Source organism: Hemitrygon akajei, chromosome 26 (assembly GCF_048418815.1).
Source record: "Hemitrygon akajei chromosome 26, sHemAka1.3, whole genome shotgun sequence".
NCBI lineage: Eukaryota > Metazoa > Chordata > Chondrichthyes > Myliobatiformes > Dasyatidae > Hemitrygon > Hemitrygon akajei.
The window spans coordinates 36,165,689-36,191,100 of NC_133149.1; the positions used below are offsets into that span (position 1 = coordinate 36,165,689).

Sequence of the window (25,412 nt, forward strand, 5' to 3'; positions counted from 1 at the left end):
TGCACTCTCACTCAGCCCAACATGGGTGAATATCTCGTCAGTAATCAATGCTAAAGACCCAAGCACACAAGAATGAATTGTGTGTATAGCTTATTGGAAACACCAGCAAGAGGTGGCATCTCCAGGACACAAGGGGACTGGTACCTTTGTGAGAATTAAATTCAGAAGGAGCTGCAAGGAATCTGAACATGCCAGATATTAACTAATGTGGCAACTTTTGATTTACTACGGTATATGACCCTCAAATCTGCCATATTAATAAAAAGATTAAACTGATTTATTAACACCCTTTAGGGATAGAAACCCGTCTTTGGTCTGCCATGCAACGACTCCAGCCTCATCTTAACATAGTCTTCCTGTGACCATGGATCATTGACTTTGCCACCACTAGCCAAGTGTACATAAAGCTCAAGGATAGTTGAGCAGAGGGGAGAAACTGAGAAAATAGCTGAGAAAGTCTTAGGGCCTAGATTAAGGATTTTTCTTACCACGGGTCCAAATGTTAACACAATATAATTACACTTTAGTTAAAATTTCATGAAACATTTATAGCTACTTAGGTGACGTGTCACTGGTTGCAACCGAACACGCCAATTCCTGCACAGGTTCCAGGACACTCGATATGAAAAGGAAACCAACGGCTAAGGAGAGGAAGCACCTTCCTCTCCAATGAGCAAGGGCGCGAGAAATTAACCCTTACCCTGCTGAAAACTCAGTAATTGTGCATAGCTTGGCAGAGTGATCATGGGTTCCCACCCTTTTTTACACCATAGATCAACTCCATGAAGCAAGGGGTCCATGGACACAAGTTGGGAATCGCTGCTATAAATAAACAATGCTTCTGCACAGTTAGATAGCAAAGAGTCATCATCCTGAATGAATAGCAATTCTATACTGTTCTAGAAAATATCTTGTAGAATGATTCTGAGCAGTTACAATGTGCAATCCTTCCTCTGAATAAACTGTGAGATACACCTCCAAGAGGACCAAAACCTTGCTGTGGTTCAGAGGTTTGTGTGCCTCAATGACCCGGAGAGCTATGCTGGCTGGAGTCAGGGCTTTAGGCTTAGGGTCACCCATGCCAAACAGGTCAAAGGGTAGAGGGCAGACTAAGAGTCGTCCACCGAACCTCCAGGTTCGTGGGTTCAGCTCAGGGCTAACAACCCTGAGTGGTAAAACAAAATTGTTACGGAAACAGCAATGAAGAATCCTTCTTCATCTGAGAGCGACGGTATTCCTGAGTCGCCGCCTGGGACTTGCATGACTGACAGTAGTGAAAACCAAGAGGAAGCAACTGACATGAAGAAGGAAGCCCTGAACACCACCAGAGATGGAGGAACTCCTTTGCTGCCCCAAGTGTCAGTGGCAGCAACAGGCAATAAGTAACTCTCAGTAATATAGGACAAAGAGGAGGCTTTCCAGCCATCCAACCTGTTCACCCATGCAACTACCAATGACTGAGGAACACCTCCCCACTTTTGCACCTTAATATTGCAGCCTGCCCTCCTTTTACAGAATAATAAAATATAATCACAGCTTTGGGATGTTCTGTTGTCCTCCAGCCTTCATAGTCCAGATTTCACTTTGATTGTACTTCTAAGAGGTACAACTCTAATTTTAAAATTATGCCCCCTTGTTCTGGATTTATATTAGGAAAAAATCAGTCTACACACTCATGCATTAATTCATACTTTAATAACGTACATTAAAAAACTTACAAAAGACCTCTACGTGCCTGCCATACTCACTTACGTCAACCCTCTTCTTCTGCAAGTATATTTATAACCTGATCATTTTCTACAAATTACAACTCAGAGGCCATTCAGCCCATTATGCCTGTGCCAACCTTTTGGCAGAGATATCAACTGGGTCTTGTTCCCCCCCCCTTATGCTTCTCAAAATTAACCCTTTAAGTGCAACTCCATTTCCTTTTGAAAGATGCCAATGAATCTGCTTCTAACCTTGCTGGCATTCCAGATCATAACTCCCTGCATAAAAATTGTTTCCTCATGTTGCCTCTGGCACTTTTGCCAATTATTTCAGCCTGTATGCTTACCGACAATTTAACATGGAAGCAGTTTCGCTTTACTTATATAAAAATCCTTCATGATTTTGAGCACCTCTATCAGATCTCCTCAACTGCCCCGGTATCTGTGTTTCTGGATAACTGAACTCTATTATCAGAGTTCTCCTCTAGTAAACCTTTCCCGCACTCTAAAACCTTGCTGCTCAGAAATGGACAAACTAAGCAATTTTTCAAAAAAAATATTGAGCAGCCATGATTGAATAGCAAAGCAGAATCAATGGGCTGAACAGCCTAATTATGCTTCTTCCATCTTGTGGTCTAAAATTGAGTGCCTTTGTACTACAAGCCTGAACTAATTATGCCAAAAATGTTCAACTTGTAACCTTCAAAGACTTGTGTTAAATTGCCCTGGTCTATCGGTTCCTGCATCCCCTCTAAATCTGCACTATTTTGATAATGTTGTCTCTCCCCACTCTTTGCAAAGCAAATTATCTCACTCAGTAACTTACCTGCCACACTTTTGTTGCATTACTATTCTGCCTTTATTTCTTTGAAACCTATTACGACCCCACTTGTATTAAAGCACATTTCCAAATTGTAATCCAAACATTGACACCGTGCCCTAAATATGTATGAGTCATTAAAATGCACTAAAAAGAACAGACATTCTCATGTCAGACCCAGATAAAACACCAACATATGCAACCCTCTTAATGTGGAAAACAACCTCACTACTACAGAGAGAGAGGGAACTTCTGGCATGGCACCTCACTCTGCATTCTGATGGCTGTCTACAGGGAGAACACGAACACGAGTGTAGGTCATTCACCACCCCACAGGCGTGCTAGTTACATCTGTATTTTAACAACCCCACCCTGGGGTTCGGTGAAGAAGGATGGTAGTTACCAGTTGGAATTTTAAACCCTGACCACAAGTGTTGTCTACCCAAACCAAGAATTGTACAAGTCGAATATGACTGAAGCACATTTCAAAGCTATTGCCAGAAAAATTAATTTTCACTTTACTTAACAGAGGCCCTGCATATCTTTGCTGATCTACTCAAGACTCCAGGTGGTATGAAGCTCCTTGGCTCTATTTATTTCACACTTCCTAATACTGGTATTACATTTGCCATTTATACACTTGACAGGATTCACTGTTTTATATGTCTCTCAGTATTAATAAAACCCCCAAGAAGTAAGGACTATTCCCAGAAATTCCACCCCTAATCTCTTATGGAGAAAATCAGAAAAAAATGTGATGCACTAACCCATGAAGAGTTCCAATTCTCAAGATGCCTACAATTCATCAGAGTGCAAGTTTCAGCAGACAGCACATGTCTCCAGCAACAGGACAATCCCTACAGGAGACTACTTTTCACCATTGATTTCATTTAAAATGGCACCAGGATCCCTTGAGTCCTTAATGCAGTAAGTACTGTATATATTATTTTCTTGCTTTATAATACAAGATAAGTTCATTCCATCAAGTCTATATCAGCTCTCAGAGCACACTCATCAATCCCATTCCCCCACTTATTTCCCTGTAATCTATTCCCTCTCACGGGCTCATCAATTTTTCCCTGTTGCTCAAACTACACCAAGGATAATTTACAACAGCCAATTATCCTACCTGTGCATTTTTGGGATGTGGAAGCAAATGAGAATCCTGAAGTGAGGATTGAACCTGGGGTGCTGGGATTGTGAGGTAGCAGCATTAGCAGGTATGAGGTGGTGCTGTGTTCTGGGATTCTGTTCCAAGAGAATGGCGCTCTACAAATGGAGGCTTCTGGTTTCCACTCATCAGCTGTTCTCCAAAACAGCCTGAATTCCCTCCACAAAAATCGCAAGGCCTTCAGCTGGCCCCAGAATGTACACCCACTACCTCCCTCCTCCTCCAGTCCAGGAATGCAAGTACACAGCTGTCTCCCAACAACAAAACCCCCACACACCATCGTTGGGAAGTCAACAACCCTCCCACATTCTCCCCCCAACCACTCTGTCCTCCTTCTGGGAATGCAAGTTCATCACTCACCCCTCCCCTCACACTGGGCTGTGAGTACCCAGTACCCCCAAAGCCCCAACCAGGATGAAGTTTCGCACATCTTCACGAGATGGAACAAATGCTGTGTTTGTGTTAAACCCTGATGATCTGATCTTGAGATACATCCTAATCTGGATGGATGCGTAGAGGATGAAAACTGGTCCTTATATCCATTAGGCCCATGCTGACCAAGATTCCAATTTAAACTATATCCCTCTAAATCTTTCCTATCCACGGACCTGTCCAAGTACCTTTTCCAATGTCGTTAGTACATCTGCTTCAACCACTTCTTCTGGCTGCTCATTCCATATACAGGCCACTCTCTGGGCGAAAAAGTTGCCCCCGAGGTTCCTATTATATCTCTCCCCTCTCATATTAAACCCCTGCCCTCTAGTTCATGATTCCCCAACCCAGTGCATTGATCCAGTCTATAATCCCTCGTGATTTTCTAAATCTCTACATGATCACCCCTCATTCTCCTGTGCTCCAATGAAAAAGTCCCAACCTGCTCAACCTCTCTCACCATAAACCTGTCCCCTCGAGTCTCATCAGCTTAAGCTTCAACACTACTTCGACTTGTCACACACTACATTGTACCCTGACATTTTACAAAAGGAATCTCATCTTCTGATAACCTTCACCAAACATCTGATAAACCATGTACCATCTAATGCAGTAAATATGCCTCATTGGGTCATAGTCATACAGAATGGAAACAGACCCTTTCAAACCACTGGATGAACTCTATCAGAAATTAAACATCTAGCTGCAATGATCCTGTTTTAATTTCCCCAGATTACCATCAAATCCTCTTAGATTCTACTGACTGCCTGCACACTAGGGGCAATTTACAGTGTTCAACTAACCGACCAGCCTGCATGTCTCTGGAGCATGAGATACAGAACAGGCCCTTCTCATGATGTCTGTGCTGAGTACGATGCCAAATTAAACTAAACCCTTTTGTCTGAACACGTTCCATGCCCACCATTCACTACATATTCACACGCCCATCCAAAGCCTCTTGATCACCACTATCCTACCTGCGCCCATCACTTGGAATCCTTCCATATCAGAGTGTGACAGTATTCCTGAGTCTCCACCTGCACGACGGACACTAAGCCAAGAGGAAGCTACTGACGTGATGAAGGAAGCCGTGAACGCTGCCAAAGATGGAGGACCTTCAATGCTGCCCTAAACAGCAGCAGACAGAAGTAGTATACCCCAGTATGCCCCTCATAATTTTATAAACTTCTATCTCAGCACATGGAGGATACCTAAGTGATCACAGGGAGAATGTACAGTGGAGGTCAGGATTGAACCTGTGAGGAAGCAGCTGGACTGGCCGCATAAATTATGGTCTCTTTGTCATCTTAGTCTTAACGTGAACCTAAATGCAAGAATTGCACCAGCTAACTTGCCATAGGAGTGTCACATTCACATTGTACTGTCTTTCCTCAATGTTACTATATAATGAACCCCACAATGACCTAAGCCACTCAATATAGCTCTCAAAACAGGATTTAACAAGGCATAAAATGCCCTGGGACTAAACCACAAGGCTCAGTACTCCACTCAATATCACAGCTGTGGTAACTCCTTCTGTAAGGCACTTTCTAATATATTCCTAACCTTTTTTCATGCCGTGGACCCCTATCATTAACTGAGGGGACTGTGGACCCCGGACCCCAAGTTGGGAACCCCTGCTTTATACGGACATCAGATTTGCGAAGCCTCACGGAGCTGTATCATCTGCCAGGACTCGCCACACACAGTCATTAGAATGAGATACTGGGGACCCTCTGCAAGACCAAATGTCAGCAGGAGGCAGTATCTTCAGTGTTGTGTGGGGGGTGTGGCAGGAGGGAATCTTAAGAACGGTTCAGGACATAATGTTTGTGAAAACCCTTTAACCTACTCTAAAATCATTCTAACCCTTCCTTCCTTCAATCGTCATCCATTTTTTGATCACCCATGTGCCTATCCAAGTCTGTTGAAAGCCCCTAATGTATCTGTTTCTACCACCACCCCGGCAGTGTGTTCCACACACCTAGCACTCTGTATTTTTAAAAAAACCTACTGCACCCCTGACATTTCCCCTTACTTTCCTCTACACACCTTCAAATTATGCCTCCTCATATTAGCCATTTCTGCCAAGGGGAAAAGTCTGTCTATCCACTCTATGCTTCTTATCATCTTATATGCCTCTATCAAGTCACCATTCATCTTGGGAAATCTCCTCTGCACCCTCACTAAAGCTTCACTGAAAGGGGGAAGATTTGAAACTTGGTAGATGAGTGGGAACCAAATTCTCATTCCCAAGGTTCTTCTAACTCATCGGAAGATTTTTTTTTTAAATGTGGGTTTCTATCCCTGTCAAATGTCCCCCTACTCCAGGATTCTACCAAATGCCAATCCTATCCTGGAGGCATCTACGTATTTATGCAGTCGTGCAGAGAAAGAGAGAAGCAAGCAGAGAGAGAAAGCTGGAAAGAGACACTGCATAAGATCATATGGGTACATACAAATACACATATCCTCCCCCAAACGAAATAGTGTACATGGATACTGCTATAAGCAGAGACTGCCACCATGGAGTTATGTGTTGGCACTACATTCAATTCTGGCATCAACAGTCCAAAAACACCCACAAACCAATACCGTTGCTGTGGGCACATACCTAGACCAGTCCCTTCTGGACACTTCAATGGCCAAGAAAACAGATTCTCAGATTACCTCTCCAACTCTGCTGACTCCGACTGCTCAGCTGTTAAACCATGTGAAGTATTCAGTTCTCACAATTAAATCAGTTGTGTCGATTGAGATCACAATGCAGGGTCAGTGCAAGACATGTTAAAATGTGGCTCTACTGGATCATACACTGCAGCTACCCCTCTGTTCCACCACTACAATGTGTGAGACAACCAGATTAATGCCAATTCGTACCAAACCGTGGGCAGCATGGCATTGTGCCAACTCACATCAGAATTCATGTCAACCAGAAAGGTTCACCAGACCAGCTGCACTTGAAGCCAAACGCAAGTGAAAACAGACCACGTCAAACAGTGCCAGAGCGAACACTGCACCAGCTTAACTCACCACCATACTTAACCACCAATTCAATTTCCTGCTCTTGACCTCAGTCAACCCCACTCCCAAGCAGTTCATATTCCAATCAAAGTTCAAAGTACATATGTCACCATTTACAACCCTGAGATTCATTTTCTTACAGGCATACTGTGGTGAACTACATATACCTGTCTGGACACGCCCCCTGATGACTGCTCCTGTGGCTCCTCCCACAGACCCCTGTATAAAGGCGATTGAGGTCTGAGCCCGGCCTCTCAGTCTCCAGGATGTAGTATGGTGGTCAACCACTGCTTGTTCCTTCTTCCAGTCAATAAAAGCCGATATCTCGCCTTTACGTCTCAGAGAGAGTTATTGATGGTGCATCACATACACAGCAAGTTCAAGAAACACAGTAAAATCAGTGAAAGACCTCACCCAACAGAATGGACAAACAACCAATGTGCAAAAGTTAACAGACTGCACAAGTACAAAAATAAATAAATAACCATTAAATATCGAGAGCATAAGATGAAGAGTGTTTGAAAGTGAGTCCATAGGATATGAGAACTGTTCAGTGACAGGGCGACTAAAGTTGAGTGTAGTTATTCCGTCTACCACTAATGAAGGGAAGATTGTCTCTGAGGATTCAGGTCAGGTAACAAACATATATTCTGCTTTATACAAGGTTCAGCAGCAAAAGCAATCAGATAAGTTAACCATAAGAGCATCACAGCCAAACTCAACTGAATCCTTTATTGAACATAAACCCAATCCAATCCTCTATTGACTACACTCCATTTTTTCTCCAAGTATGGTGCTGCTTTGAAAAGCAATGCATCTCTTACTGGAATCCTGAGCAATAATCATATCTAACCTAATACCATTTCAAGCAGATTATCTGATCATATACTACATGGTTATGGAATTTTACTGAGTACAAATTAGCTGCTGTTTTTCCCAACATTAATACGGTATAGTCCAAAAGAAACGGAGTATAATGCTCCCTGTGTTGAGTCCAAGATTATACGTAGTGCAATAAAAAAAATATAGAAAGAGCTCTTTATTTAAAAAAACAAGATAACTGGTTAATATTGTACTTACCTAGTTTAAGGCATTGGGACAAGAGAAGAAACAATGTCAGTAATTTAATCACTACATCCTGCTTATCACTGATGTAATGAGAGTTGAAGATTGTCCAGCACTTAAAACAAAATGACCCTTCACAATGGTCACACACATCACAAAAGCACCCATTATAGGGGAGAGGCCACTAAACTCGGAGTTCAAACTTCAAGAACCTGTCCCACAACGATGAGTCAGATAATCTGCTAGCATTTTATGTATAACACACCAGGAAAATAGATTAAAAATGCTTTGCAGTAAAAATAGATCATCATTTAAATATTCTCAAAAATGTACTTTTCATTACGAAACAAAAATTCCACAAGTAATCCATCTGTGGGTAATTAAGGTCAAGGATAATATTAAAGTGATTGACTTACAATGTGGCCAAAAAAGGAATCAAACAGAGCACTGGGAGCAGCAACAATCAGGCAAAATTAAGATTAAGAAAGCAGATCACGAGAGTAAATTAGTAAGAATGTAAAAGAATTATTGAAGCACCTTCTACAGCTCTGTAGAAAAGAATAACAAAACTTGATGGTCCTTTGAAGATAGACAGGTGAAATTATGAGGAATAAAATGGTGAAGGAATTAAACAGATAGTGCACATCTATCTTCACCCTTGAGAACATGCAAGCAAAAAAAGGTGGAAGGAAACCAAGTGAGGAACTTAAGGTAATTAATATGACTAAAGAGACTACACTGGAGAAATGAATGGCACTAAAAGCCAGCAAATCCCTTGGACCCAAGGACTCGCACCTCAGGGTTCTCAAAGGGAAGACTTCCGAGACAGTGGATGCTCAAGTTGTGATCTTCCAAAGCTCCTTAGATTCTGGAAAAGTGCCAACAGCTTGGAAGGTAGCAAATGTAACACTGCCACTTAAGAAAGTAGAGACACAGAATTTGGAATCTATTAGTCTGGAAAAATGCTAGAATCCATCGTTAAGGAAGTGGCAACCAGACACTTAGCTGATCACGATTAGAGAGAGCAAATGTGGTTTTAGGGACGGAAAATCATGCTTGACAAATGTAATCTTTTTGTAGGATTTGAATGGCAAGGAGAGTGGAAAGACAAAAACCAATGAAAGCAGCACAAGTAGATTTTCAATAAGATACCACTTTAAAAGTTATTACAGACAATGGGTTCATCCAGTTAGGTTACAATATTGGCAAAGAATAGAAGACGGATTAAAGGACAGTGGGAATTAAAAGACCTTCTTCAGATTGCTGCAATATTTCTAGTGGAGTGCTGGTCACAATTTATGAAAAGACAGAAGGTAACATATTCAATTTGCTGAAATTTCCCACCTGCTCTTCAATAAAATTATGGACAGACCAGTTAGCTGAATGGACTGGAGAAAGGCAGCTTGAGTAACTTAGGGGAAGTGCAAGCCTATATGCTTTGATAAAGTCAAATATGTTTCTAAATGGCGATGAGCAAGTAAATGTTTATGTACAGAAGGATGAAGTTTAGGAGATGCAAAAAGTAAACATGAAGCAATCAAAAATGACAAATGGTGTTACTGCAAGAGGTTTGAAGTACAAAAGTAGTGAATTCTTGCTGTGATTGTACTGGCCTTATTGAAACTGTAGCGATGTGACAACCAGGGGCGCGCCGTACACCAGCTCGGCCGACGAGGTGTGCAGATCCTCTTTGGGCGCTGTGCGGATTCCGAGCAGACCCAGGGAAGCTCGTCCATCCAGTTAGGTCCTCTCAGGCGAGCCATGAGAGCCGACTTCAAGTGACGGTAGAAGCGTTCCACTTGTCCGTTCGACTGTGGGTGGTAGGCAGTAGTGTGGTGTAGCTGCGTTCCCAACAGGCCGGCCACAGCCGACCACAGGCTAGAGGTGAACTGGGTGCCTCTGTCGGAGGTAATGTGAGCTGGTATCCCAAAGCATGCTACCCAGGTTGCGATCAGTGCTTGGGCGCAGGAATCAGCAGATGTGTCGGTGAGCGGGACTGCCTCTGGCCACCTCGTGAACCGGTCTACCATCGTTAGGAGGTACCGCACTCCTCGCGACACTGGCAGGGGCCCCACGATATCCACATGAATGTGGTCGAACCTCCGGTGGGTGGGTTCGAACTGCTGCGGCAGGGCTTTAGTGTGCCGCTGCACCTTGGCTGTTTGGCACTGCACGCACGTTCTGGCCCATTCATTGACCTGCTTGTGAAGTCCGTGCCACATGAACTTGCTGGAGACCAGCCGGACGGTTGTCCTGATAGATGGGTGCGCTAAACCTTGTATGGAGTCGAAAACTCGCCGCCTCCAGGCTGCCGGGATGATGGGGCGAGGTTGGCCGGTAGCCACATCGCACAGGAGGGTCCTCTCACCTGGCCTATGAGAAAGTCCTGCAGCTGCAAACCCGAGACTGCGGTCCTGTCGCTGGGCATCTCCTCGTCTGCCTGCTGCACCTCCGCCAGTGCTGCATAGTCCACGCCCAGGGACAGGGCCTTGACAGCTGGTCTGGAGAGTGCGTCCGCCACGACGTTGTCCTTTCCTGAGACATGCTGGATGTCCGTCGTGTACTCGGATATGTAGGACAGATGTCGCTGCTGGCGAGCTGACCAGGGATCAGACACCTTCGTGAATGTGAAGGTCAACGGTTTGTGTTCTGTGAACGCGGTGAACGGCCTGCCATCTAAGTAGTACCTGAAATGCTGGATTGCCAGATACAGTGCCAACAGCTCCCGGTCGAAAGCACTGTACTTGAGTTTGGGTGGTCGTAGGTGCTTGCTGAAGAACGCCAGGGGTTGCCAGCGCCCCTCAATAAGCTGCTCCAGCAACCCACGGACTGCTGTGTCAGATGCGTCCACCGTGAGGGCGGTCGGAACGTCCGTTCTGGGGTGCACCAGCATCGCGGCATCTGCCAAGGCTTCCTTGGCTTTAACAAAAGTGGCCGCGGCCTCCTCGTCCCAAGTAATGTCCTTGCCTTTACCCGACATCAGGGTGTACAAAGGGTGTTTGATACGGGCTGCTGAGGGGAGGAAACGGTGGTAGAAGTTCATCATACCAACGAACTCCTGTAGGCCTTTGACCGTGTTGGGCCAGGCAAAGTGGCGGATAGCGTCTACCTTGGCGGGCAGAGGTGTTGCCCCGTCTTTGGTAATCCTGTGGCCCAGGAAGTCGATGGTATCGAGACCGAACTGGCATTTGGCTGGGTTGATCGTGAGGCCGAAATCAATCAGGCGGGAGTAGAGCTAGCAGAGGTGGGACAGATGCTCCTGGCGACTACCGCTGGCTATAAGGATGTCGTCCAAATAGATGAACGCAAAGTCCAGGTCGCGTCCCACCGCATCCATTAGCCGCTGGAATGTCTGTGCGGCATTCTTCAGGCCGAACGGCATTCGGAGGAACTCGAACAGGCCGAATGGGGTGATGAGTGCTGTTCTGGGGATGTCTTCAGGGTGCACCGGGATTTGATGGTATCCCCGGATGAGGTCTACTTTGGAAAAGATTCTTGCCACGTGCAGGTTTGCTGCAAAGTCCTGTATGTGCGGCACGGGGTAGCGGTCTGGAGTGGTAGCCTCATTCAGTCTGCGGTAGTCGCCGCATGGTTTCCAACCCCCCGGCTGCTTTGGGCACCATGTGCAGGGGGGAGGCCCATGGGCTGTCGGACCTCCGTACGATCCCCAATTCCTCCATCCTCTTGAACTCCTCCTTCGCCAGGCGGAGCTTGTCCGGGGGAGCCTTGGTGCGCGGGCGTGGAGGGGTGGTCCCTGGGTCGGGATGTGGTGCTGAACCCCATGTCTGGGCATGGCTGCCGTGAACTGCGGTGCCAGAATCGATGGAAAGTCTGCCAGGATTCTGGTGAATTCGTTGTCCGACAACGTGATGGAGTCCAGGTGTGGGGCCAGCAACTTGGCTTCACCCAGGGAGAACATCTGGAAAGTCTCGGCATGTACCAGTCTTTTCCCTTGCAAGTCGACCAGCAGGCTGTGAGCTCGCAAGAAGTCCACCCCCAGGAGTGGTTGGGCCACGGCGGCCAGTGTGAAGTCCCACGTGAACCGGCTGGCGCCGAACTGCAGCTGCACTGTGCGGGTGCCGTAGGTCCGTATCGTGCTGCCGTTTGCGGCCCTCAGGGTGGGTCCTGGCTTCCTGTTGCGGGTGTCGTACCCCGTCGGGGGCAAGATGCTGATTTCCGCTCCGGTGTCGACCAAGAAGCGACGTCCCGACTGTTTGTCCCAGACGTACAAGAGGCTGTCTTGGTGGCCAGCTACCATAGTCATTAGCGGCAGCTGGCCCTTGCAGGGCAGGCGACAACGGCGGGCTCCTGTGCCCCACCGCTAGTGGTAGAAACACCACTATTCACTGGCCTCCTCACTCCTGCCTCTGTGTTGTGTGCGCCCCCCTGCCGGGCCTGGTCTGGTCCACTGTTGGGCGCATGGCCTGGTAATCTGACCGACGGACGCCACGCTCTCCCTCTTGGCTTTCCACAGCACGTCTGCCCGGGCTGCCACCTTCTGGGGGTCGCTGAAATCTGCGTCGGCCAGCAGCAGATGTACGTCCTCGGGCAGTTGCTCTAGGAACGCTTGCTCGAACATAAGGCAGGGCTTGTGTCCGTCAGCCAGGGACAGCATCTCGTTCATCAATGCTGACAGCAGCCTGTCTCCCAAACCGTCCAGGTGAAGCAAGCGGGCACCCCGCTCACACCGTGAGAGGCCAAAGGTCCCAATGAGCAGCGCTTTGAATGCTTCATATTTGCCTTCTTCCGGGGGCGACTGTATGAAATCCGCAACCTGGGCGGCCATCTCCTGGTCAAGGGCGCTCACCACGTGGTAGTAATGCGTGGAATCAGAGGATATCTGCCGAATCTGGAACTGGGCTTCTGCTTGGCTAAACCACACGCGTGGTTGCAGCGACCAGAAAGACGGCAGTTTCAGCGAAACTGCGTGAACAGATGAAGAGTCGGTCATCTTTGGTCCAAATCCCGTTTGGACCGTCGGGGTCACCAATGTAGCGATGTGCTACACACAACGCTGAAATAACGACACACAGTCGGTAAGTCGTTTTGAGACTAGTTTATTCAAACTTCGCGGCGCTGGCATTTAATCCCTAGCGCCCACCCTCTCTGGGCGGAAATGACGTCAGAGGTGCATTACCAAAGTCTCCCCCCACGTGCTGGCTATTTGTGAGCCAGTTCACCTGCGCAGAAAGTGGGTCGCCACAATACCACATTTGGTATCTGTAGTATTGGTCTTCATTCCAGAGGAAGGATATGGTCACTGGCCTAAAAGGATACAAAATCTCACTGTAACATTTAAGAGTCTGAATGGAAATGACAGTCAGTTTATTGGAGAATACAGAAAGGGGTCATAGCTTCAAGAAAAGGGAACAACCATTTATTTGTAAGATGAGCAGATCTTTCACTTCAGTAAATATCAACATTTGGAATTTGCTAACTGTAGGTTCTCAGGCAGAGTATATTCAAGGATGTGATGGTTAGATTTTTGCACATCATACTGATCATGGTAGGTGATGATTAGGCTAGAAACTGAACAAGGCACAGGATTAGTATCTGGATGAGTGAAAGAGTTGTGTGAGCTACTGCAGCTTTTTATTCTGTAGGTCTCACCTACACGATCAAGGCACCCAGCTAAGCATCCAACTACCAGTCACAGAGGTTGTTGAACTACCCTTCAACAAAAACAACAAGATACATTTATAGAAGCAAAAAAAAACAAACGCAGGTGCTAAAAATGTGGAATATAAAAACAAAACAGAAAATGCAAGAAATAATCAGATCAGGCAATTCCTGTGAAGAGAGTCTAAAGTTCAAAATACATTTATTATCGAAGAATGTATACATTATACAACCTTGAGATTCATCTCCTTACAGGCAGCCACAAAACAAGAAACCCGAAAAGAACGCTTTCAAAGAAAAGACAAATAAACACCCAATGCATGGGGGGTGGGGGAACACGTAAATCATGCAAACAATAATAGCAAGCAACAGCATTCAGAACGAAGTGAGTCCATAGACACGAAGGCAGAACAGGCCCAGAGGCTCAGCTTATCACGCAGCAGAGCAAAACATCACGGAGCTCGCAGGCACAAAGCCCTGAGCAGCTGGAGGCAGTTGCGATTTCTCTCTCGACTCTTGATGACACTGTCTAACCTGAGTAATTCCAGCATATTTGGCTTTCTTTTTGCTTTTATATTTTTTTTTTAACCACAGCTGCAATATCTCAAGGCACATCATGGTTATTTTACCATTCTGCATCACAAAATATTAGAACAGGTGAGGCAGGTTTTCAGAAGGGTCATGAAACAAGAGAGAAACCGAGGTGAAAAGACTTCAAGGGAGAATTCTACAGTTTAGACTGCAGTGAACGAAGGGACGACCACCAACAAAGCAGTAATAAAAATTCAATATCTGGGATCTGCAAAATGCTGGGAATGAGGCAATATGGGTTAGTAAAAACAAGGGTTGCAGATGAAAGAAATGGAGAAAACAGTATTTGGCAGGTTCTAAATACCTTCATTCTGAAATTTAAGACAAGAATAGTGGTCCAAGTCACAAAAAATTCTATTCCAATTGATGCGTGTACAAATCACACTCCAATCAGCAAAATCATGCATCATTTGAATGAAAATGACGAGGTGAAGCAGGACCCTAGGACATTTCTTACATTAATCAGTGAGTGGACATGAATTCTTTCTAGTTCAGACTGCAGAATTGACTAAGGCACTTGCTCAGGTTTTGTGTCATAATCTATCATTAATAAGTATTTGATAACAATCTTGGGCCAACAGCCAATGGACCCCAACAATTTGTAATTCAATAATGTAATTAATCAAATCTGTGATTGCAATATAACATAACGCACGAGTGTCAAGGTTCGTGGTCTCTGTTTAATGGTGAGGTGGAACAACAGTTTCAGCTCAGAATCAAGAATCAGGTTTATTAAAACTTTGAAGGACTTTTCATCTCATGTTCTCGATATGTATTGCTTATTTATTTTTAGTGTCTTTTACACACTGGTTAAATGTCCAAGTTGGTGCGGTCTTTCATTGATTCTATTATGGATTTATTGAGTATGCCCACAAGAAAAAGAATCTGAAAGTTGTATATGGTGATTATCTGTACTGTGCTCATAATTTAATTTGAACTTTGAAATTAGTTGTTCTGCAGTAGCAATACAATGCAATACACACAAAAAACTCTCAGTTGCTTAAGAAATAGTTAAAAATAAATAACACAAAAGGAGAGCAAAATAGTGAGGAAGTGTCCATGAACGTTCAGAAATCTGATGGGGGGGAGAGAAGCTGTTCATAAAACATTGAGTGTGTATCTTCAGGGTTCCTTGTTGATCTCAGGAGTTGGAACATGTAGATAGACGCCCAGTGATCAGAGTGCAAGCCTGCAGAAATTGGGCAATGACAAGACCAAATGACTGGGATGCATCCTACAGTGGAATAACATCAGAACTCATTCTTTAGATTTACAGATGAAGAGTGTCCTCTTGGCATCTACATCCAAGGACAGTCATGAACTGCACCCAAGGGAATGTCAGGTACTGCAGACGTGTGGTAGAGTCACCAGAGACTGCAGATTCTGGAATCTAGAGCAACATGCAAATGTTAGAGGAACTCAGCAAGTCAGGCAGCATCTATGCAGAGGTAATTCTCACATCTCCATACACTAAAAATCTGGCTGAGTGGTGCCATAACAACTTCTTACTCGATGTCGGCAAGATTATTGACTCCAGGAGGAGGAAACCAGAGGTTCATGAACCAGTCCTCATTGGAGGATCAGAGGTGGAAAGGGTTAAGAATTTTAATTTCCTCTGTGTTATTATTTCAGAGGACCTGCCCTGGGCCCAGCACACAAGTGCAATTATGAAGAAAACACTACAGTGCCTCTACATCATAAGAAGTTTGGAAAGATTCAGCATGACATCTAAAACTTTGAAAAACTTCTAGAGATATCTAGTAGAGAGTATATTGACTGACTGCATCACAGCATGGTATAGAAACACCAATGCCTGTGAATGGAAAATCCTACAAAAAGCCCAGTCCATCACAGGTAAAGCCCTCCCCACGATTGAACACATCTACACAAACTTGGCAGGATACTTGGTGGTGTGGAGGAGCAGAGGGATCTGGGGGTACATGTCCACAGATCCCTGAAAGTTGCCTCACAGGTAGATAGGGTAGTTAAGAAAGCTTATGGGGTGTTAGCTTTCATAAGTCGAGGGATAGAGTTTAAGAGTCATGAGGTAACGATGCAGCTCTATAAAACTCTGGCTAAGCCACACTTGGAGTACTGTATCCAGTTCTTGTTGCCTCAGTATAGGAAGGATGTGGAAGCATTGGAAAGGGTACAGAGGAGATTTACCAGGATGCTGCCTGGTTTAGAGAGTATGCATTATGATCAGAGATTAAGGGAGCTAGGGCTTTACTCTCTGGAGAGAAGGATGAGAGGAGACATGATAGAGGTATACAAGATATTAAGAGGAACAGATAGTGGACAGCCAGCGCCTCTTCCCCAAGGCACCACTGCTCAATACAAGAGGACATGGCTTTAAGGTAAGGGGAGGGAAGTTCAAGGGGGATATTAGAGGAAGGTTTTTCACTCAGGGAGTGGTTGGTGCGTGGAATGCACTGCCTGAGTCAGTGGTGGAGGCAGATACACTAGTGAAATTTAACAGACTACTAGACAGGTATATGGAAGAATTTAAGGTGGGGGGGGGATATATGGGAGGCAGGGTTTAAGGGTCGGCACAACATTGTGGGCCGAAGGGCCTGTAATGTGCTGTACTATTCTATATTCTAAACCATTGTTGCAGCATCCATCATCAGGGACCCCCATCACCCAGGCCATGCTCTCTTCTCGCTGCTGCCATCAGGTAGAAGGTACAGGAGCCTCAGGACTCATACCACCAGGTTCAAGAACAGTTACCATCAGGCTCCTGAACAAAAAGGGATAACTTCACTCAATTTCACTTGCCCCATCATTGAAATGCTCCCACAACCTTTGGAAACTTTCAATGACTCTTTGTCTCACGTCCTTGATATTTATTATTTCTTTCTTTTTGTACTTGCACAGTTTGTTGCCTTTTGCACACTGGTTGAACTCTCAAATTGGTGCCGTCTTCCGTTGATTCTATTATGGCTATTATTCTATTATGGATTTACTGAGTATGCCCACAAGAAAATGAATCTCAGGGTTGTATATGTTGACATATATGCACTTTGATAATAAATTTCATTTGAACTTTGAATGTAGTTGACATTTTGGGTTGAGACATTTCAGTCCAGATAATAATTGGAATAATTGACTTATTATTGCCACGTGTTCAGAGATACAGGGAAAAGCTTTGTTTTATATGTCTTCCAGCTAGATTATTCCAAACACAAGTACATCCAGATAGTATAAAAAGGAAAAACAATTAACAGAATGCAGAATATTTTGTTACCAAAACAGAGAAAGTGTGCAGTGCAGGTAGATGAGTAAACACAAAGGCAATGACAAGATAGACTGGGAGATCAAGAGTTCACCTTTATCGTACATGAGGTCCATTCAAGAGTTGAATAACAATGGGATAAAAGCTGTCCTTGATCTTGACCAGAAATTATAACTACCCATTTCTATCCACAGATGCTGCCTGACCTGCTGAGTTCCTCCAGCATTTTGTGTGTGACTGCAGTCACTGTCGTAAAATCTACAACATCTGCAGAGGAACAATTAAGCATCACTGGTGAACGGAGAACGCAGGGTGATGAGGTTGAGAGAAATTGTGGTTTTCTAACAAATTAGAGATCAGCATTGAAATCAGGAATGAATCAGTTGTTACAAGCTGCAGCAAGATTGGAAAAAAAACTGCAGGCACCATACCTGACAAAACAATATATTGAACACACACGAAGCAGTTTATTTTAATTTCATAAAGTTCCTAAACTTTTGATTGCTATTGCTTCATTTTTATCGTCAAGTATCAACACTCTCTGATCTTAACAACTCAGTATTACACTGCAGTCATCTCATTTCCTATACAAACTGTATTTATGTAGAGCCGTTAACAGTAAAAGATAAATAGGCACTTTGTAGGAATGCTTCAAATGAAATGTGGCACGAAACCCACAAGGAGGTATTAGTGCAGAAGAAAACTTGGTTAAGGAATGGACTTTTAAAGAGCATAACAAAGGAGCAGAGAGAAAGGAAAGTGGTGAGGAAGGGAGAAAAGAAGCAGAGGGGGAAGTGAAGAGAAAGATTAGGGAGATAATTTGAGAGTTCAGGGTCAAACAACCATAATCTTTTAGGATAGAGTTACAGAACGGCTTTTGAAAAAAAATACTGCTTCCCAATTTCATTCCTGAACAGCCTAACTCTAATTTAATCCTTGCTATGGATTTTCCCCACCAGCAAAAAGTTAGCTGTTTACCCCATCAAATGCTTGATTTTCATCACTGCAGCAGAATCACCCCCTCATACCTTTGAACTTGAGAAAATACAACAGCTTTCATTTATATTTTATATAAATATAATTTTTTCATGGAAAAGAAAAAATGTCTCCTGAGGTTTATGTACAGAGTTTACAAAAAGTATCTTGATAAATTAACTCTTTAAACTCTTGTATAATTTTGGTGAATCTGCACTGTGTAGCTTGGGGAGTAGTGCCTTTGAATACAGATACTCCAGATGAGGTGTGAATGACCGCAAAATAATTTCTTTTCTTTGCATTCAGTACCCTTTGCTCCTCTGCACATTCTGGTCTTTCAATATTTTAAAATTGCTATCATTTATCTTGCTTGTGTACAAAGAAGCTAATCTAGCTAACCTCACACTTTGCCACACTTAACTCTATTAGCCTTGCTCACTCATAACTGTACAGCTATGTCCATTTGCCACTTCCTGCTCTCATCCGCACAATTTACTGTGCTTGCTAACCACATCACACAGCCACTGCTGGAATAGCTCTGTACAGTAAAGAGCCCATATTATTTAACAGCACAGAAACCATCCTATATAGTAACCAAGACTCCTTAAAGTTATGGGCTGAATCCCAACTCCAGTTGAAAGCACATTCGTGATGAATACTACAATCTAGTACCTGAAGGAATGCTGCACTCTCAGAGGTCAGTCTGGTGGACAGGTTACAAGGGTCAGCCTGTGGTGTAGCTTGTGTATAAATTGTATTATGTTCCCATCTCTCCACTCTGTCCAAATTTCCCATCCACCTCTCAACCCACATTCGCATGGCACTGAAATTAGCCTGTAAACTCTTTGCCAGGTGGTACAAAAGGAGCTACACAAATATAACTGCTTCTTTTCCATCACCAGTCCTCATTTATTTAGAGCACAGAGCAGTACAGCACAGGAACAGGCCCTTCATCCCGCAAGGCTGTGCCAAACCAAATAAATTAGTAATCAAATGGCCAATGAAACAATGTCCATATCCTTCTACTTCCCTCACATTCACGTGCCTATTTAAAACTCTTAGAAATCCTTAATGTATCTGCCTGTACCACCACCCCAGACAGAGCACTCCAGCCACCCACTACTCTCTGTATAAAAAAAAACTGCCCCTCACATCTTCTTTGAAATTGCCCCCCTTTCAGCTTAAATCGATGCCCTCAACCCTGGGAAAAAAGATACTGTCCATCTACTCTATCTACGCCTCTTATAATCTTATAAAGCTCTGTCAGATCTCCTCTCAGCCTCTGCCACTCCAGAGAAAACAACCCAAGTTTGCCCAGCCCTCTAATCCAGGCAGCATCCTGGCAAATCTGTTCTGCACCCTCTCCAAAGCCTTGAGATCCTCCCTATAATGAAACATCCAGAACAGTAGATGGGACCTAGAGTTTTATAAAGTTGCTTTTTTTCCTTTTAAAAGCCTGATTTAAACTGCATGAACACTGATGTGCAAGACTGGAAAAATTATACACAGCTGCCACCAAAAAGCCGATATCCCTTCAAACATCTGTCCGACTCCCCTACAAAGGTTTAGTATGATCTGCCTTCCTGAAGTCTGTTCAGGATTGCTTGGGTAAACTTGATGCATATCTGTCTCCAACATATCAAAAATAGAGGAAGAGGGTCTGTAGCATTCCTGCTCTCTAAACATTTAAATTAAGCTCAGATGGTTTAAAGAATATCTGGGGTCTGACAGATGCCTTGAGCGCTTTGTAAACCAAGTTTGACATCATTCCACATTCACATTCCATACACAATCTTATTCCATTCGTTTCTGCCTGCTTCACCTGGAACCAGTCTACTTTGCTCCCTCAGTGAATGTGTGGTACAATGCTGCACAGGACTGTCCAGAATTCTAACTTCAGCTGAAGCTCATGGTTTCCATTCAATCTGTTGATTCTTTAGCATGGAACTGATTCCTGGCATCTCCTGCAAGCTTGCAAACCTTGACTTGAGATCTGCAGTCCTGCATGCTGGATACACTTCTGGTACACTTTAACCCATTCATATCCTTCATGCCCTTTAAAGCCTTTTGCTTCCTCTCATTAAAGCATGATGGAATACTTTTACTCCTCAAAGCACTACACTTGTTTACACCCCCCAAACATTCAACCAATTCTGCTCATACAGCAGATTTCACTCCACTGAAATCCCCACAACAAGGTACAAACCACCCAAACTTTGAATGAGTGGTAGCTATTTCGTTCATTTGGCATTTTCAGACTTTAAACACAAAAGACTCTGCAGTTGCTGGAAATCCAGAGCAACACACACAAAAAAAATTGCTGGAGGAACTCAGCAGGCCAGGCTGCATCTATGGAAATCAATAAACAGTCGATGTTTCAGGCTGAGACACTTCTTCAGGACACTGATCCCAAATTTATCTCAGATTTCCAGTATCTGCAATTCTTTTGACTACATTCTTGGGTGATGTCCCCAGTGCAGTACCAAGTAAATGCAACTAATTATTAGAGATATTTAGATAGAATTTCCCTGGCAAAATCTACTTATGGCTCATTTAGAAAAATAGAATATTTTAGTAAAGTCAGAAAATGTCTCGCAAACCAGGCAGCATCTGTGGAAACTGATTCTGTTGCCATTTGGTTAATTATCCTTCTCCTTCCCCCCCCCCCCCCATAATACTATTGATCCCAAATACCATCAGAAACTGATCACTGGTACAACTACTATGAAACTTCATACAAAATTCAACTCATCTGCTTTCAGGTGTCTTTATACTGCACAGTAACTATCTTTGGGCTGATTTGCCTCCTCTCTCTCATTTAATCAACATACTTCCTTCCAGACGTTCACTTTCAGTAATGGGATCCCACCGTGTACAAATCAGTGGCTGTTTACCTGCATAATTGAGATTGCACCTAACCACATGGATTTCCTGAGGAACTGTGAGGCGTGAGAGGGAGATACTTGATCACGTCTCTCCAACACTCATCTGATTCACAAGCTCCAAAGAGCGAGGAATTTCACACACCTTCACCACACCATCCCACCAGCGCCCCACGCCCCACCTTCCCCTCTGTCTGTGACGGTCAGATACGTTCCATGGCACCGCCGGCCAACCTGGCCCAAGTCACTTGACCACCCTCAGGTGAGGAGCCGGACCCCCAACCGGACTACAACTCCCGAACCCCCTCCGCAATCAACCATGCTCGACGACAATGCCCCCGCCCCCCGAACGCTGATTGGCCAAATCCCTCATGGCAAACTAGATTCACCCACTACTGGTTGGTTTGATACCACGTCAATCATTCACCCCACACACCCCCCCCACCCCCCAACACACAAATCTCCCCAGACCGGGCAAAGAGTGACGGCCCGTCTCCCGAATGATGTTCGGTCGACATTAACAAATGCCTTATTTATTGTCAACAGAAAAATAAATGAACACAAGCTCCCACACACCGAAAGGTGAGCCGGGGTCTGACGGCGGCAGAATCCGCTCACACGGGGCTACAGCCCGGTCAAGACAGGTCCGAAGACAAAGGGTTAACAGCAAGGCAACAAAGTAACGGGCCGCCCGCGCCGATACAATGTTGCCGACCGCGCCGCGATCAAAGAACCCGCCGCCCTCACCTGTTCCCCCGCAGCACAAGCCGCACGTACCTGGGGCGCCGATGGCAAGTCGCCTCATGTTGCTCGCTGAGCGCGGCCTCGGCCTCCTCCACCTCCCGTGGCCCATGACCGGGGCCCCGGGCTCGGGGACAACTCGGCGGTGGCGGCGTCCCTGCTCCTCCTCCTCCTCCTCCTCCTGCCGCCCCCACCTCAGCCCCAGGACAATCCTCAACCCGAACGTCGAGAGCAGCCCTGGCCCCCTCCCTCTCTATTTATCTATCTATCTATGTATGTATCGCTCTCTCTCTCTCTCTCTCGCTCTCTCTCTCTCTCCCGCTGCTCGGCGCCGCTGCTTCTCTGTTGTTGTCAAACGGCAGCGAGTATGGATGAGCGAGAGGAAGGGGCTGAGGGAGCCGCCGTGTCACAATAAGAGTCCCTACTCCCTCCCACAGCAGCTCCAAGCGGCACCAGCACTCAACACAGCCCACATCGAGCACAGCATTCTCAGATCATACTAAACACACCCAGCACTGCTATGGCGAGTTCAACAACTGAATACACTGAACGCAGAGAGAGACTGGCATTCACAGTCGATTACACAGATACACTGAGTACAGCCACATCAAAAGGACGTTCTAATTTAACTCACTGAAAGTCTTCAACCCAGCTCTTGCAACCTTGACAATTCGGACCACAAAGATGTAGATTGTTGTACTGAGGGGCTGCTGAACTGTCGGAGGTGACGTATTTCGGTTAAAACATTAATCCAAAGCTGTCCTCGTGCGCTTCAGTGCATGTAAGGTACTCCTCGATAGAATCTGAAAGTCCCTCCAACTAAATATTGAAAAGAACAAGCCATTGACTTCAACCCCGGGTATCACTGTTCCTGGCAATTGTCCGAAACTGAACCAGAATAGCATTGAATAATCTCAAAATAAACTCTTACCACATATTTGCTCTATCAAAGGTTCCATTTCAGCCTTTATCGTTACCAATTCAGACCTCAGCTCATCTGCCAATGAAGCCCCTCTTAGCTGTACAGTTTCCAACAAACACTTAGCCCGTCTCCTTTATTCTATCTTCTCTACACTCTGGGTCATTTAGATTTCTATTCTGCCCAACCCTGCACCCAGGTTCAATTCCCTGAGTTTACCAACTCAAATTATCTTCCGGATAGGCAACATCTCAGTTTTAACATTCCCATCTCACCATGGCTTTCCCCCTTGTCATCTCCTGCAGTATATATATATATATATATTTTTTTTTTTAAAGTCTGGCCCTTCAGAAAGACCCAATTTTCATTGTTCCATCATTAGAGTGAGGGCTTCTTTAATAACCTCTGCATGTTTTCTACCTTCATTTTGAACTGAGAAGAAAGGTTGGCAGTGTACAGCAGTAAAGGGGTAAGAGTATGTGAGAGGTCACCTATCGCCTATCAGTCTCTATCCCACCACCCCCCTCCCAAACTATACTGCTATACACCAGCAATCTTCCCTCTTCCCTCTCAGTCGTGAGGCAGGGTCTCGACCTGAAATGTCAAATTACACATTTTGCCTCCAGAGATGCTGGCTGACTGCTCATGTTCTTTCAGAGTTCTGTTTTTTTTTTGTTCCTTCTCCAGCAACTCCAAGTTCATTTCGTTTTAAAACCTACTTCAATGACCATGCTACTGGTCACCTGCTCCAATGCCTCACTCATTCATGGTATCAAATTTTGTTTGATGGAATTCCCTTACAAATGCCTTAGGTGTTTTGCAACATTAAGTGCGACTCTGTAAATGCATGTGGTGATGTTGCATCCAAACTAATACATATTTATTTCTCAATTCACATGAATAAGCAACGACTAATTTGGTCATTATCATGTCGCTTGTGGGAACTTGCTCTGTGTAAATTTGATGCTATGCTTCCTACAATACCACAATAATTAATTTCATTGGTTGTAGAGCACATTAGCATGTTAAGGTCACAAATAGCACTGTTTTATCAATGCAAGTCATTCCTTTCTTTGACTGAATTGCAACACCTCATTGCAAACCAGCCATGTTTGCAGCGAGGACCAGGCCTCGAGGCGAGTTCTTGTCTGCTGCTGCAGTCCAGGTGAGGAGACGCTCCGCGGAGGTGGTCTATGCTCGAGTTGGAGGCTGGCCTCTCCCATCAGTGCTGCTCCCATGTTCTATCGGTGGAATGACAGGCTGGATTGTGTGAATCTGCATACTGCTGGGACACTGTACCATCAATTTGTGTGACATGTTGTTCAGTGTCTTGGGCTATATATGTGTTTTTTTTGCATGACAATGTTTTTTTTGCTCGCTATTTTGAATGTGCTGTGTATGTTTTGCAGCTTGCCCCCACAGGAACAGTGTTTCGTTCAGCTGTATCCATGTATTAAACTTGATTTAATTGGCCCTTGTATTAAGCTCAGTGAACACATTCAGTGTAAGATCACCATGTTGGGTGGATTGCAAACAGATTTGGGAAGGTCAGTCACACTGTGGCAAGGTCACAGGACAAAAATGAAGAGCAGAATCTGCAGATGCTAGAAATCCAAAATGAAATCTGGAAGTGGTGGGTGGAAATGCTCAGCAGGTCAGGCAGCATTTGTGGAGGGGGAAAATGAGAGTTAACATTGGAGATTGATGACCTTTCATTGTAAGTAGGAAAAGTTAAGAAGCAGGCATGTTTAAATTTCCAGAGAATGAGGAAGAGTTGAGAACAATAAGATGAAGACTCAAAAGAGGCTGACTTATGCAAGAGAAGATGATGTGTCTGGTTTGTTAAACTGCTGGAGAAGAGGAGATGAATGAGGACAGAGGAGAGAGAACACAGTATCTGTATGATACAGAAAACTGCAGCTTATGAAAATGAAAGAATGTTGAAAAAATGCAACAGGTCAGGTACTGTCTGTGGAGAAAGAAAAACTGAGTTAGTGCTTCTGTCATTGGCTCGCTGGACTGGACCCAAGTGCGGAGGAACAGCAGGCTCTCCCTGTCCCAACAAATGCTGGCACCAGCTCAACCCAGGTGTGGAAAGCATCCTCAGTCACAGGGAGCGCGGACAATGACTCAACCCAGGAACAGAGGGCAGCAGATTACCCATGAAGAGAAGGAAACAAGAGGTTAGACATAGGAATACCAGCAGAGCCTCAGAGGAACAACTGATTG

General features: G+C 44.8%; 1 protein-coding gene across 4 annotated transcripts in view; it reads right to left on the minus strand.

Annotated features, from left to right (window-relative positions):
* The window catches only part of LOC140716882 (B-cell CLL/lymphoma 9-like protein), a 150,540-nt gene extending 127,620 nt beyond the window's left edge, over positions 1–22,920 (minus strand). For 2 of the 4 annotated variants that reach the window (XM_073029901.1, XM_073029897.1), the window contains exon 1: positions 22,301–22,718. The gene's annotated coding sequence lies outside the window, so the exon portion shown is untranslated. Of the gene's footprint in view, positions 1–22,300; positions 22,719–22,898 lie in introns of those variants that run through there. The other 2 variants (XM_073029900.1, XM_073029902.1) reach the window with 2 other exon arrangements.
* Positions 22,921–25,412: the final 2,492 nt, after the last annotated feature.